The sequence below is a fragment of the Rhinoderma darwinii genome, chromosome 9 (assembly GCF_050947455.1).
Source record: "Rhinoderma darwinii isolate aRhiDar2 chromosome 9, aRhiDar2.hap1, whole genome shotgun sequence".
NCBI lineage: Eukaryota > Metazoa > Chordata > Amphibia > Anura > Rhinodermatidae > Rhinoderma > Rhinoderma darwinii.
This window is the reverse complement of record NC_134695.1, coordinates 43,359,246-43,375,950: the sequence shown is the minus strand read 5'-3', so window position 1 is coordinate 43,375,950 and position 16,705 is coordinate 43,359,246. Positions and strand designations below refer to the sequence as shown.

Genomic DNA, 16,705 nt, shown 5'->3' with positions numbered 1-16,705 from the left:
GTTCTTACTGCAATAGGAGGTAATAGCACATCCAGTGGATGGAACGGGCGCAGGAGATGTGCCTACAGAATCAGCAAGTGGGTACCAGCTGTAAAATACAGGATCCACCTGTAATCGTTCACATCTAAGTTCACTACAGGTTAGAGACATGCAGTACATAGCCTCTACTAGTCATACCCCACCGATGCATACTTATAAGTGCTGCTGACTGTTTACACCTGTAGGACTATGACTAGGACATAGTCACAGTTCCTTTGGAATCTAATAATGAAAGAAAAACTACAAATGCATCACTTGTACAGAATACTATTAAAGGGAATGTGTCGCTGGAAAAAATATAATTTTTTTGTTGTTAAACTGTTAGTATATTAATGATTAAACATTGTTCTAATTTTATTAATTTTTTCCCAAGTCAGGAAATATTATAAATTAGATTCTAATTTATAACATTTCCATGTGCTGGTCACTAGAGGGTGCAATTCCAAAAATTGCAGCATTGGCATGTGGTAAAGCAACCTCATTGCTTTATGCTGCAAAATTGGAGAAGACACACTCGCTCTATCGTCCTCAAACAATCCCCCCTCCTTTATCCTGGCTAGTGCCAGGAGAAAGGAGGGGGTTGAATGTTCAAAACTCCTACATTGTGTGTCGCCATTTTTTGAGCGAATGCACAGTGTAGGAGGATTAGATACAGTGGTAAATACACAGTATAACACGAACATACACAAATATAACTTACCTACTCCTGCCGCTGCCTCCGCTCCGTCCGCTCCCTCCGCTTCTAGTCCTTGCTTCTGAACATATGGACGGAAGCCGCGACCAGAAGTAGTCATCGACCTGTCCGGCCGCGACTTCCGGTCCACATGAAAATGGCGCCGGATGCCGCTCAGCCGAAGACCTTCCTTTTGGACTGTGTGGGAGAGGCGCATGCGCCGTTCCCACACAGACGGCGTACGCTATAGTGAATGGTACGGCTCCCGTTCACATTCACTATGGGGATGTATGTGCCCTATTCCATCTCTGTATGTGTCGTTAATCGACACATACAGAGATGAAAAAAAAAAATGGTAGCCCCCATAGAAAAGTAAAACAAAGAAAAAAGTAAAACACAAAAACACAAATAAATAAAATGTATTTTAATAACATACTAAAAGCAAAAACAAAAATTATTTTTTTCGTGACACCTTCCCTTAAGAACTGCACTGATCAGCTATAACATTAAAAACACCTGCCTAATATTATGTTGGTCCGCTAATTCCGCAAAATCAACTCTGATCCATCGAGGCATGGACTCCACAAGACCTACGAAGGTTCCTGTGGTATCTGTAACCAAAACATTAGCAGCAGATCCTTCACATCCTGTAAGTTGTGAGGTGCGGCCTCCATGGATCTGACTTGTTTTCCAGCACATCCCACGACCTGAGATCTGGGGAATTTGGAGGCCAAGTCAACACCAAACACCATGAACTCTTCGTCATGTTCCTCAAATCATTCCTGAAGAATTTTTGCAGTGCGGCAGATCACATTATCCTGCTGAAGGAGGGCACTGCCATTTGGGAATAATGTGAGGGTATGTGCACACACACTAATTACGTCCGTAATTGACGGACGTATTTCGGCCGCAAGTCCCGGACCGAACACAGTGCAAGGAGCCGGGCTCCTAGCATCATACTTATGTACGACGCTAGGAGTCCCTGCCTTGCTGCAGGACAACTGTCCCGTAGTATAATCATGTTTACAGTACGGGACAGTTGTCCTGCAGCGAGGCAGGGACTTCTAGCATCGTACATAAGTATGATGCTAGGAGCCCGGCTCCTTGCACTGTGTTCGGTCCGGGACTTGCGGCCGAAATACGTCCGTCAATTACGGACGTAATTAGTGTGTGTGCACATACCCTTACAATGAAGGGGTGGATATATAGAATTTATATGGAACAAGTCATGTTTAACTTGCTGTCCAGTCTCCAGGCAGCATGTTATAGAGCAGGAGGAGCTGAGCAGATTGACATATTTTTGTGGGAAAATATTCAATTTAGGCCTAATTTACACGAGCGTGTGCGTTTTGCGCACGCAAAAAATGCGGCGTTTTGCGTGCGCAGAAGGCACTTAACAGCTCCGAGTGTCATCAGCGTAATTTTCGCGCAGCCGCCATCATTATGACACTCCGTTTGGATGTTTGTAAACAGAAAAGCACGTGGTGCTTTTCTGTTTACATTCAGAGTTTGACAGCTGTTGCGCGAATCACGCTGTTCGCACGGAAGTGCTTCCGTGTGACATGCGTGGTTTTCACGCACCCATTGACTTCAATGGGTGCGTGATGCGCGAAAAACGGCGAAATATAGAACATGTTGTGAGTTTTACGCAGCGGACTCACGCTGCGCAAAACTCACGGACTGTCTGCACTGCCCCATAGACTTGTATAGGTCCGTGCGACCCGCGTGAAAAGCATGTCACGCGGACGTATATCACGCTCGTGTAAACGAGGCCTTAACTTGTATTTTATTCATTTAAGAGTCAGTTCACACAGAGTTTTTTGCAGGTAGAAAATTCTTCCTGGAAAAATCATCTCCGTTTTTTTAAGTGGTTTTGCACCACACGCGTTTTTGCCGCTTTTTTCTAGACTTTTATTTACATCTTGCTTCAACAGGCAAAGGAAAAAACCGCGAGCGTTTTTTGCCACAAAACCGCATCAAAAAAGAGCCGTGGCTGTTCACGGCGCTTTTTTTTTTATTTCAATGGTGTTTTTGAGGAGGAATACGCATCAAGAAAGGTCATATCGGCAAAAACGCTCAGGAAAAAAACACCTCTGACTTCGATTGAAATCAATGAGAGGAGATTTGGGGCGGTTTCTGCGTCAAAAGCATCGCCAAAAAAAAACTCAGTGTGAACAGAGCCTAAATCTCTGCTCATTCTGGGCTTAGGAAGCCAATGGGCGCAGTTGCTCAATGACTGACAGCTGCCTCTGCAGCCACTCTCATACAGGAAAGGCTGTCAATCAGTGAGTAGGACCGCCCACTGGACTCCTCCGCCCAGAATGAGCAGGAATTTAAATATATTATGTTTTATTAGCATATATATAGGTGTAGGTATAGATGGGTAGCAGGTGGTTATTTTGATTTTCGTTCCCTGGGAAGTTTCACATCTTTAGGTTTTCGGGCATTTTTCAATATATTTTTTTTATATAGGAAAGTCTTTGGCTCTCAGGGCCCGTTGAGGGTTGTAGTATCAAAACAGCTGAAGGTAGCAGACCCCTGCGGTAGTGGGTCGCAAGTGCTTGGTGTACATCAGAGGTTTAATGCCGCCCTCCGTAGGTGACCAGCACCCACAGTGTCAAAGACTGGGACCAGCTCATCTTAAAACCAGAGGTGCAGAAGTGCTCACGTGCGTGTCTGCTATCGCTTGTGATGGGATGCCACTGCTTGATGGTACATTTACCTGCCCTTCTCTTTCAAGTGCACTCGCTACTGATTTGCCTGGTCTTCTGGATTGGCATAACATCAGTTAGATGGCCACAGTGTATCTCATGGCACGCAATGATTTGCTTGTTTTTTATGTCACTGTGTTTTGACTTTGCATGTGTGTTTGTCACAAGGATCTTTCGTAGTGCAGTGTCCCTATGGGAAGTCCCTCTAGATGGTCTAGGTGAGGGGTGGCCCTTAGGTTCTATACCCCCCTAAAACATTGAACCTAGACTTTGAGCTCTGGGGGATGATGGAGTCACCCAACCTAGCCAGACACCGGGGGCTGAGATGGGTCACCCTAAGCTTCGGTGAGTCGTGGCAACATGTATTTTACCTATGCAGGGCCTTCTGGAACAGAGAGTTAGGGAATGGTCAGTCATCCTTTCTCCTTTTTCACTTGGGTGAAGAAAGCGCCATCTTGGGCTTTAAAAAAAATAACAAATCCTTAGCAACCACCCGCATGTGTTTTTATGGCGGCCATATGGTGTCCATCACATGACCACAGACAGAAATTTGTCGTCTGGAAATAAACAATTAACGTTCCTACAGAATAACAAAAAGCAGAGATCTTGGAAACCGTGAGATATTAATACAGAAAATATATTGGAAATTTGTATAACTTTTAAATATATAAAAAAAATAATCATTTGCTGAATCCAGACGAATCCTTTAAGTTAAAGGAGTCTGTCCTAGGATCCCGGATTTGAATCACCATTTCCAAGATCTGTTTGCTGTCAGTGGATGGAAACGTTCTTGTTTACATCCAGAAACTGAAAACCCCTACAGACCAAACACTTCTCACAGACGAGAGTTTATTTTCGTAATTGTAACCAGTCAAGGCAATACGTTTTGAGTTAGGCTTCGTTCACATCTGCGTCAGTGCTCCGTTCTGGCGTTCCGTCGGAGCTTCCCGTCAGAACGGAACCCTGACTGAAACAAATGAATACCGTAGTCGACTACGGTATTGATTCCGTCAAAACAACTGAGCCCTTGCTCAACTGAGACAAACGGAAACCATTTGCACCGGATCCGTCCCCATTGCAATCAATGGTAATGCAAACAGAAAACTATGGTTTCCGTTTGGTTTCCGTTCATGGGTTCCCCTGACGGAAAGGTCTGACGGAAGCCATGAAGCCCAACGCAGATGTGAACGAAGCCTAAATAACACAAAACTAGTAGTAACAAACCAATATGTATAAGCACAGAACCTTTATTATACTACTAAACCAACATGGAGTGAATATCTACCTGACCGGTGAGTACTTTATTGTATGCATGGCAGAAAATCCCTTTAAGTTGTACCTATATTGTAATGTTGCATCGCTGTAATTGTTATTATGCTTTTTTATTGTAATGTGTTTTAACAGCAATACAACCATGTGCAGCTGTGCACTTCATATATTAGAGGGCAGTACTCACGTGTCATGATTTTAACTATTTTTTTGACTGTCTCTTTTGTTTAGTAAAAGCAGAAACAAATCTGAAAACAAGTGAGCACTTTTGATGAATAGCTGCAAAAAAAATTGTTAGAAAAGAAAAACATTATTCAGTCTGACATTAAAGGGGTTTTCCACCTTCTGACAACTGATGACCTATCCACCGAATAGGTCATCAGTATATTATCGGTGTGGGTCCGAAACCTGGACCACGCATCGATAAGCTGCTCTGGTGGCCTGTGGGCAGCGGATGTTGTGGCACATAATGCAATGTACGGAGCACGGTAGCAGTTGGCTCTGTACATAGCATAGTGGCCGTGCTGCAGAACTGCAGGTCTGCTCCTATTCACTTGAACAGGGGCAGAGATGCAGTACTGCTGCAGCTCGGCCGCTATTCCGTGGCCGGAGATAAGTGCTTCCGGCATGTACGTCCTGTGCGCGGAGGCACCAGACCAGCTGATCTGTGCGGGGATCCGGGTGTCGGACCCCACAGATCATGTACTGATGACCTATCCGGTGCAAAGGTCATCAGTTGTCAGAAGGTGTTAAACCCCTTTAATGTGTATGGACATCTTAGAGAGATGCTATATGTGGAGTTGAATGAGAAAACAAAAATGAGAAAGAAAACTTTTGCCTATTTGGCAGTTTGCAAACTTCTAAAACAAACCGTGTTGCCAAAATCTTGTAATGAAAACATGGGCCCAACTCTTCCGAATAACACTCAACTGAAGGGCGGAGAAGAACTAATAAGGTTTGCATGAGATTAGTCTGCACTCTTGTCCATGGCCAATAGGGGTTTTACACAGGACGATTATCGGGCAGAAAAGCGTTCACAGAACGCTCGTTGCCGATAATTGCCTTTTGTAAACGGGAATGATCAGCAGATGAACGAGCAAACGCTGGATCATCTGCTGGTCGTATAGTTTTGAAAAAGTCAAATATTACAGTTGTCGGCAGCACATCTCCCTGTGTAATGACCGCTCGTCCCCATCCATCTCGTTGATCGACGCTCACTGCACCTCCCGCTTGTTAAGTCTGGAACTGCAGGTCAGGTCCATTCAAGTGAATAGGCTGAGCTGCAATGACGGACACAAAACCACCAATGTTACATCCATCTATTCATTTGTCTAGGGATTCACATTTTGTTTTTAATCAATTACTGACTGTCAAAGTCTTTAAATCTTTATTAAAAGTTACGTCTTATTTAACTTAGTAATCAAGCAATGTGGAAATACAGTATTTTTTGCCTTTTGGCAATTTTTGTTTAATAACATACAAAAAACACTTGGGCCTTCATATAAAATGAAAGGAATAGTATGATTGATTGATATTACTTTATTAAGGGAAACCTGTCACGAAGATCATGCTGCCCTTACAACAGGCAGCATAACTTATTGGCAGGCCGGACAATCTATGTCTAACAGTAAAGCGCTGCTGCATTTTCGAGAAAACATAGCTCCGACACTGGATCATGGCCAGTATTATGTGCCGGGCTCAATGAGACGCATCCACAAATAAGGAAAGACTTGAGAGCAGCGTTGCGGGGGCGCTGCCTTAGTGGAGCATGGTCTTGACTAGGGTGGGGGTAGTAGTAGTTTGTGTGTAAATTATAGTAAGGTTCCTTTAAGTGGTATGGTTAGGTAAGAAGGGGTTAATTGGCAAGTGTATAGCTGTACGAGGACTGGAACACATAGCTGGCATAGAGGGCGTACTTACGCTGTCTAGGCGCAAAGAGTGAAGCGTGCCCGTCCTGTTTTTATTTTGTTTACAAGGAGTATTAGTAGGGGATTTCTTGTCATGTCAGCTGGGCATGTGAAGTCTTTGAAGGCAAAATAATGGTTAAGGATTGTGGTTATGTTATAAAAAGGTGCATGATACATGTGATATTGAACATACATAATATATAGTATATATATATATATATATATATGTTAGATATATTAAGCATGTGGTATTGAACAGCAGTGGAGCTTCACAGTAAAATATGCCCCAGGAATGCATTGGAATCTTAACTGGACTTTGGTGCCCTCGGGTCGGTGTTGTCGGCTAAGGGCAATGGCTTGGAACCGTTGGAGAATAAACAAAATAAGTAATTAGGGGTCAAAGTTTTCGTCCAGGGACCTCTCCTTTCAAATACGGGCTATAGAGAGTTATGTATATTTGTCATGTTTACAACACACACACACACACACACATACATACATACATACATATATATATATATATATGTATATATACACACTATATGGACAAACGTATTGGGACACAGTCTTACGCCTCGAATTATGCCTGAAAAAACGCCCCTAATACGCCTACAAACATCTGCCCATTGCTTTCAATGGGAATTACGATGTTCTGTTCCCACAAACCTTTATTTTACGCGTCACTGTCATAAAACGGAGCGTAAAAAAACGCTCCGTAAAAAGAAGTAGCATGTCACTTCTTGAGATGTTTTTTGGAGCTGATTTTCCATTGAACACTATGAAAAACGCCTTAAAAAACGTCTGAAAAGAAGCCTCAAAAGAAGCTCCAAATTTCATTTTCAGCTTCAAAAACGCCTGAAAATCAGAGGCTGGTTTCTCTAAAATCAGCTCCGTATTTTCAGAAGTTTTTTGTTAAGCGTGTGAACATACCCTAACACAGTTCCGGCACCCTCCCTCACCAGCTGCTCATCCCGAGCTCCACTTACCCGGTCCGGACGCTCTGCTGGCCCTGGACGGCGTCAAGGTGAGTGCATGCATTACCTCCTTCCACGGTTGGCATCCTCGATGTGCGGCTGCAGTCACTAGAGGGCGTGCGCGCTGACTCGTCCTGCCTTAAAGGGCCAGCGCGCAACTTAATTCCTAACAACTTCCTATTTAAGGTTCCTTCTCCCTTCCATCCCTGCTTGTTCAACCAAGTTCCCCGTGAGTTCCCTGTGCCCTAGTTCCCTGTTTCCGTTCCTTCTGCCTTTTGTCTGGATTTCCCGTTACTGACATCTGCTTGAACTTGACTATCCTTGTCTGCCGCCTGCCTTGACCTATTGCTGCCATACCTGTTACGACGTCTGCTGCCTGCCTTGACCTATAAATTCCATACCCGTTACGACGTCTGCTGCCTGTCCTGACTTCTGCATATCCATCCGACTGCCTCTACCCGCTGTGCCAAGCGTTGCCTGAGGTCCAAGCACCATCTCCCAGACGACACCGAGGATCCACGAACAAACCGGTGAGAAACGTTATAACCCCATTCTTTGGGATGAAATAGAGATTGCTGGCCAGGCCCCCTCCTCCACTATTAGTCTCTGACCTCACAACTGGTGTTCTGGGTGAATGGGCAAAAATTCCCACAGACACACCAAAATCTTATAGAAAGTCTTCCCAGAAAAGTGGAAGCTGTTTAGCTGTAAAGAGGGAATCAACTCTATATTAATGCCTATGGATTTAGAATGGGATGTCATAAAAGATCCTGTAGGTGTAATGTGTAGGTGTCCCTATACTTTTGTTCATATAGTGTATACTGAGAACGGAAGTCAGCGCTGCTCAGTCGGTTCCATAACTCCCATGGAACATAATGGAGATACCTGCGCGCATGCGTGGCCACCTCTTTACATAGTCTCCGTCTGGAGCCAGTGGCTGCCTCGCAAAGTGGGATGGGGGTTGCGTGACCCCTATTCTCCATATAGGTGCAAGTCTCTGATCTGGAACCCACATCTTTCAGACATTTAAAGCTGGGAGATGGGAATACCCCTTTAATAAACATGGGCTGTAATGGACTTTCCACCATGAGAAATGAGTCAGTGTGTTTTTGGAGGTTATTTGAGTAGAGGGGCATGGTGGTTGGGTCTTAGTGGAGTTTGATCTTCCGTCCGTATAGTCATGTCAACGATAGTGAGCGGGTTGGGGGAAGCTGGAGGGGAGCCACCCAGCAAACACTTCTCCTCGAGCCCAGTATATAATGGTGTTAGTGCTATGTTTTCTGTAAAATGCGGCAGCGCTTTACAGTTAAACACGATCGTTGTTGCGGGTAGGGCAGCATGATCTTGGTGACAGGTTCCCATAAATATTCATACAGTGTACTGCAAGCTATGAAGCAATGCACATCAACACTACATTCATCATACATATCATAATGTAGTTCGGCTGTATTAAGACAAAGAAAGGGGTTGGCGTTTGAAACTCGTAAGCGTACTGGTCCTTTGTCTTTATAGGCTGGGTGGATTTTTAATGTTTATACAATAAAGTCCTGAGATTTCTTCATGAAGTGCTGGATCATAACTTTTGTTTACTGATGTAGTCCTGTTATGCATGAGCCCTTACAAAGATGAAGTAGAGAGAGAAAAAAGAAACACCAATATCTGATGGCTGATCATTGGCTGATGATGTCCAAAACTTCAGGTTATTATTCGCCGACTATGTAGTCTATGCCGGTTTCCCCTGGGAAACTATGACTTAATTTTCACTGAATAATCATCATGGGGATATTTTGTCATCAATATTCTATTTATGAAAGGCTTAAAAAAATACAATAATATATATATAGTTATCTCGTGGTTGCGCACATTACATCGACACAAATAGTTTAGACAGACCGACTGTGTATATATATATATATATATATATTAACTTATTTGATATTACTGGAAACAATAATTATTTTTGTATTTTTATTATTTGTTATACATTTTTAATTTTTTTTAAATAAATATTTATTCATAAATTTTATATTATTTGTTTCCTATTTTCCCAATTTTTATATATTTATTAGTCTTTTTTTTTGTTTTCCATGTAGCATTGGTATGAGTAGAGACCCGTCTGATTTCAGTGCTTTACCCTGGGATACTTCTTTCTCTGTGATGAGGTATAGCTACTTATTCTCAATAGCCCAGTGACCAATAGATCTAATAGGGGCACCTAATGGAGCTCTGCTTGTTGATGACAACTCCCTAGCTTTACCGTAACACCCTCAGTCTGTCTGCAATTAAACAGCCCTACGCGTTTCTTCACTTTTGTGTTGCTCTGCAGTGAATCGTCAGGGGCTTGGCAGAGTCCAAATGTCTTAAGTCCTCTGGCATTCCAGAGAACATTGTGTTCGATGCACTAAACATAGAATCATGTTAGCGCGGGTAGAGTTGCTAGCCCACTTCGGATTATGACTGGCCGAAATATTCCAACAGTCGTCTTGTCGTTTGCATGAAGTAGCACCATCAATTAAAAAGGGGTGTTCCAGAGAGAAACGTTTATAACCTACCAACTGGAACCTCCACCGAACCCTCAAATGGAGAAATCTACTTGCTTGGCCGCGGCGAGTAGAGGTTTGTATGCAGCGGCGGTCGAACGCTGTCACTAGGCCGTTTCCATAAGTCCCATAGAGTTGTATAGAGCGGCTGCATACATTCTCAACCACCTCTCTATACAAAGTCCTTCTCACCGATCTAACATTTCCAGTAAATAGGAAATATAAATATTTCTAGATGGAATACCGCTATAACCGCTTCATGGCGATCATTAAGGGTACTTATGTCACAGCGCCGCTTTTTCACGATGCTATGACATAAGACCGAAACTAGAGCAGGTTTCAGGCTGTCTAAGGCCGGGTTCTCACGTAGCGGAAATTCTGCAGCATTTACAGTAGCAACAAAGTGGATGAGATTAAGAAAATCCTACGCCCATGCTGCGGGGGAAAAACCGCAGCGTAAACGTTAATAAATTGACCTGCGGTGCAGAATTTAATTGATACGTTTTTGTTGATTTTCTGTTGTGGGTTTTCCCCATTAAATTTAGTGGGGATGCAAAACCCTCAACACAAAGGCAAGCATTGCGACTTTTGCGGCAAAATTGCAGAGATTACACAGCAAATATCGCAACTCAGGGAAAAACCCAAAACACACTTACCCAGAACTCTGTCCTTCCTGCAGTCTGGCCTCCTGGGATGATATTGCATCCCATGTGACCGCTGCAGCCAATCACAGCCTGCAGCGTCACATCGCCTTCCATGTCATCATAGGAGGCCGGACTACGCGCAGAGAAGGAGGGGGTAAGTATGAGCACTTTTTTACGCAACGGAAATTCCGTCTGAATAACTGCACTACAAGTTGGATAGATTTTTCGGACGGAAGGTGCTGCGGTTCCAGGCCGGATACGCTGAGGGATTTTTACGCAGCGTATCCGACCCATGGGAACCCAGTCTAAAGACAGCCGGGCTTTTGTTCTAACGGGTGTGATCGAAGTTACCTCCGATCCTGCCCCTTTAACCCCTTAGATGACACAGTCAATAGCGACTGGGGTCTACTTCTGTCACCCCCGCGATGCGATCGCGAGATGCTGATGGTTTCCATGGTATAATGCTTGTAAGTCTTAGGGTATGTGCACACACACTATTTACGTCCGTAATTGACGGACGTATTTTGGCCGCAAGTACTGGACCGAACACAGTGCAGGGAGCCGGGCTCCTAGCATCATACTTATGTACGATGCTAGGAGTCCCTGCCTCTACGTGGAACTACTGTCCCGTACTGAAAACATGATTACAGTACGGGACAGTTGTCCTGCAGCGAGGCAGGGACTTCTAGCATCGTACATAACTATGATGCTAGGAGCCCGGCTCCCTGCAGTGTGTTCGGTCCGGTACTTGCGGCCAAAATACGTCCGTCAATTACGGACGTAAATAGTGTGTGTGCACATACCCTTACACTAACAGGCATCATATACAGAAGTATTGTAGTGTATTATGAAAGTGATCAAAGTCAATTCCCGGAGTGGGACTAAAAGAAAAGTAAGAAGTAGCTTCATAAAATTTATAATAAATAAAAAAAAATCCCAAGTGAAAATAATTGAAAAAACAAATTTTTCCGCTTACAAAATGCTTTATTATGAAAAAAAAACAACAACCAAAAACCACATAATTGGCATCGCCGTTATCGGAACGACCTGCAGAACTGTTATTGTTATTTACACCACACACTAAACTTTGTCAATTAAAGATGCAAAACAAAATGGCGAAATGTATGTTTTTCTTCCATTACTCCCCAAAAAAATTAAATCAATAAATTATATGTACGCCAAAACGGTGCCATAAAAAAATACCACTTGTCCCGCAAAAAAAAAAATGCCGCCCACAGCTATATCCTCGAAAAAATAAGTTGTGGCTTTTGAATGTTCCAAAAACGGAAACAAATCGGTTGTCATTTAGGCCCAAAATAGACTGGGCACTAAAGGGTTAATATGCGACAAATGACGATTATCGCACGTCTATGAGCCATGCATGTGTGGGAATCCACTGTGTACGCGTCTATGGCGATAGCAATAGAACTAACCACGCATGGTATATGACGTCACGTGACAAGTATATGACCTATATCATGTATATCCCTTCCATTGGGAGGCAGTAATTTGGGTTTAGGTCACGTGATGCCGGCAGAAGGGGCGGAGCTTCCTCATGAGAACAGAGGACGGAGAGTCCGGGACCTGGCGGCGGAGCACAGTCATCATCTCCAGCAGCAGCGGAGGAGGCAGAGCCGGTAATGTGACGGTAAGTGGGAATCATATGGATATATAAGCACCCTGGTCCACAGAGCTGACACTCTGCTGCCGCACAGCTCCGCATCACTACATATACCTGGATGCAATGCACCTTCTAGGAAGCCACAGGGACACTCACTATGTAAAGGCTACACTATTGCTGCTGGAAAACAGTCCGCTTTTCGGCAGCAGTGACTGCGATGTATTTCTGGAGATGTGGTGTGTACTGGGTCAGGGGTCTGGGGGCTGAATGGGAGTTTATCTGCAGGAAGCAGCTGTTAGTAGAACAAAGCTGAAGTGGATCAACAGCCAGGAGAAGGTGAGAGGAGGGGCAGGGGGTCTCTATGGACAGGGGGTGATGGAGACTTCTTCTCCTAGGACTTGTTTATCCCGTGCTGGGATTGCAAAATTCTGCAAGTGGCATTTTGAAATAAGACACATGGTCCCAGGGAAATCTGGTGGGGAGTGCCTAGAAGGGGTTAAACTGGCCAGAGATCTGCAGTCACTAGTAATCATTGTATCCAATTAATTCAAATCTTTGTATCGAACGGGTTTAAAAATGGCGGCTTGATCGTCAATCATTAGGATGAGTCCTGAACCGTAATCCCCGATGATTGTAAAGATGTGGATTATCCATACACCGGCGAGCGTCTATGAAACAGTTTGGATTATTTTTGGACACTCGGTTAATGGGGAGGTTCACTTTTTTTTTTTTTTTTTTTTTTTTTTTAAGTTTAGTCAGGGAAAGAGTCTTGGGTGTCTGGGATAGCAGTGCAGCTCATCAAACAGGTCCTTCTATCTCAGCTTCCTAGACTCTTGTGGAAGGAGGATATTGAGGTCGCGCTTTTTGGTTCTAGTGAACTTCACCTCTCATTTCTATGGCGTGATGATCACAATATGATTTTTTTTTTTTGACTGATGTCTGTGGTCAACTCCAAATGGCAATCGTGTCGTTTCACTAGGGTAGATCCCTCTCCGGCTGAATACATGTTTTTTTGTCCGCGACCAAATGTTACATTAAAGTCAATAGTAAAGTATCAACTGCACTACACACAACTGTGTTTTTAAACCAATTTTGTGGTCAGTGTTTTGTTTTTTTTTCCCCAAATGCACCATGCCCTGGATATGCTGTTTTTTTTCAGGTGTTTTCCCAATAAAGTTTTCTATAGGACTTAAAATACCATAAAAAATGCCTGTACAAAATGACACAATTTAAAAACTCCATAAAAAACGCATGTTACACTTGAAAACTGCTAGCGTTTTTTGATGCAGCTTAAAAACACCAGAAAAATCCTCTGTCAATTTTATTGGGGCAAAAATATGGTTAATGGGTAACAAAACGCTTAAAAAAGCCTTTGCCGGGTCATAAGCTTTGATCGGTGGGGGTCCGAGCACTGACATCCCTACTGATCGCTAAAACTAAGCGGGAGATGTGTCGCTTCGCTGCTAATCGACTTTCCTCTGATCGGTGTATGGGCTCAATAGTAAGTCTTAGGCCTCATGCACACGACCGTATTTTTTCCCACCCGTAAATACTGGCGTAAATACGGGTCCGGTGTCACACGTATTCCACCCGTTTTGCACCAGTATTTACGAACCCGTGCCCGTAAATATGGGTCCGGTGTCACCCGTATTCCACCCGTATTTACGAGCACGTTTTTGGCGGCAAAATAGCACTGCACTAATCGGCAGCCCCTTCTCTCTATCAGTGCAGGATAGAGAGAAGGGACAGCCTTTTCTGTAATAAAAGTTAAAGAAATTCAGACTTACCCGGCCGTTGTCTTGGTGACGCGTCCCTCTCTTCACATCCAGCCCGACATCCCTGGATGACGCGGCAGTCCATGTGACCGCTGCAGCCTGTGATTGACCTGTGATTGGCTGCAGCGGTCACATGGCCTGAAACGTCATCCAGGACGTCGGGCCGGATGTCGAGAGGGACGCGTCACCAAGGCAACGGGCGGGAGACCGGACTGGAGGAAGCAGGAAGTTCTCGGTAAGTATGAACGTCTTTTATTTTTATTTTTTACAGGTTTATTCTGATCGGTAGTCACTGTCCAGGGTGCTGAAAGAGTTACTGCCGATCAGTTAACTCTTTCAGCTCCCTGGACAGTGACTATTTACTGACGTCGCTTAGCAACGCTGCCGTAATGACGGGTGCACACATGTAGCCACCCGTCATTACGAGAGCTCCATAGACTTCTATGGACTGTCCGTGCCGTTATTACGGCCTGAAATAGGACATGTTCTATCTTTTTCAACGGCACGGGCACCTTCCCGTGAGAAAACGGGAAGGCACCCGTCGCCAATAGAAGTCTATGAGCCCGTTATTACGGGTCGTAATTACGACCCGTAATAACGGGAGTTTTTACGGTCGTGTGCATGAGGCTTTAGTCTGTACACCCGGTTCTCAGTAATTGGACACCCACCAATGAAAACTTCCGGCGTGTTAAAAGTTTAGTTACCCTTTAATATTCCAGTAACAGATGGGGGTATGTGGCCTTGCTTCACCTGGTGCTGAAGTGATCTGAGGAGACGGCTGCTATGGAGTTGCTTCCTTACAATCCCACCAAGAAATTGTGGTTGCTAGGCAGTGTATTCTTAGCAACCAGTCTGTCAGCCGGTCAGCTCTGAGCTTGATTGCTTCTGTACTGACCAGAGGGGACCGCAGCTGTTAACCCACCTGCGCTATTAACCACTTGTGGACCTCGGAATGACTTTACAGTCTGACCGCTATAAATCCGGCCAAACGCTAGATATTTTGAATTCCGAAAAGGCTGATTTAGACTATTTTCCTGCCGACCGCACCACAAACTAACGTGGATTATTTATTTTTCTTCATTGTGGGGTACAGTAATTGTAAAATCGTTCACACCAAACAGAACGGTTCCCCATCAACGGATGCCCAGACCAGGTCGCAGATCAAGGCAGAGATTGATTGGCGATTTGTCACTTTACCTTCACCCAAAACCACAACCTTCACAACCAGACTGACCAACAAGTTCAGAAAACGTAGCTCTGAAATCACTATTGTATGGCCGGTGTTAATTGTAAAACCACATACATTTGAATTGTACTATAAATTTGTTGCATATTTTTGGTGCGATAGATCTTCCGTGTCTGAACATACCCGAAGGCCTCATACACCACTCCTTGCCTGCTATAGGTCTATACTGTGCCCTCCCGATCTTATACGGCGGCTGTTCTGCACAAACACTTGTGCCTTTTTCTTTTACTGGTCCCCTGCCAATCAGACACTGACATATATGAGCTTAAAGGTTTTTTTTCTCAATATCCACAGGATAGGTCATAAATGTCAGATAGATGCGGGTCCCACCTCTGGGACCTGCACCTATCTCTAGAACGGGGCCCCCTCAACCCGGTTTCAGCTTTGTCTGCCTCCCGGCCACTTCCTGACTTTATCGTCGGGAGTTACGAAAACAGCGCAGCTCGCTGAGCTACGCTGTTTCCATAACGCCCATAGTAGTGAATAGCAGTTACGGAAGCAGCGTAGTATGTGAGACGCTGTTTCCGTAACTACGATTCAGTTCTATGGGCCTATGCACACGACTGGTTTCCACGGTCCACGCATTGCCTGGGAGCCTGGACCGCAAAAAGATACGACCTGTCTTATTACGGCCGCATTTTGCGGTCCATGCTCGTTTGAAATTAATGTGCACGGCCCGTGATTTGTGGGCGACCCACGGATGACACTCCGCGGCCGTCCGGGCTGCAAATCTTGGGCCGTGCACACCATTATGGTCGTGTGCTTGAGCCCTTAGTATTTTTGACAGGACATTCTTTGCCTTAGGCAGAATCCTGCATGTAGTTTGCTTTTCTCTATAATGGACTCGCCCCGTAAGCTGACTAATTATATGCTGCTGATGGTTTTAACCCACTGTTCTTAGGCTATGTTCACACTGAGTATTTTGGGGGAGGAATATCTGCCTCAAAGTTCCAAACGGAATTTTGAGGCAGATATTCCTCCCCCAAAATACTCCGTGTGAACAGCAATTATCGCGCCGTTTTTCACCCGCGGCCATTGAGCGCCGCGGGCATAGAACAGCGAGATATACGCTTTCTCCTGCCTCCCATTGAAGTCAATGGGAGGTTGGAGGCGGAAGCGCCCAAAGATAGGGCATGTAGCTTCTTTTTCCCGCGAGGCAGTTTTACTGCTCGCGGGAAAAAGACGCCGACGCCTCCCATTGAAATCAATGGGAGGCGTTCTCGGGCCGTTTCTGCCGAGTTTTGCGACGCGGTTTCCGCGTCAAAAAACTCGGCAAAAGACCCCGTGTGAACATAGCCTTAAAGGG

At 44.6% G+C, this 16,705-nt stretch overlaps 1 protein-coding gene across 2 annotated transcripts in view; it reads left to right on the top strand.

Moving 5' to 3' along the window:
* The first annotated feature begins 12,262 nt into the window (after positions 1-12,262).
* Positions 12,263-16,705, top strand: part of SLC7A6 (solute carrier family 7 member 6) — a 38,650-nt gene continuing 34,207 nt past the window's right edge. Inside the window, exon 1 of one of the 2 annotated variants that reach the window (XM_075837570.1) lies at positions 12,263-12,405. The gene's annotated coding sequence lies outside the window, so the exon portion shown is untranslated. The remainder of the gene's footprint in view (positions 12,406-16,705) is intronic. The other variant, XM_075837569.1, reaches the window with a different exon arrangement.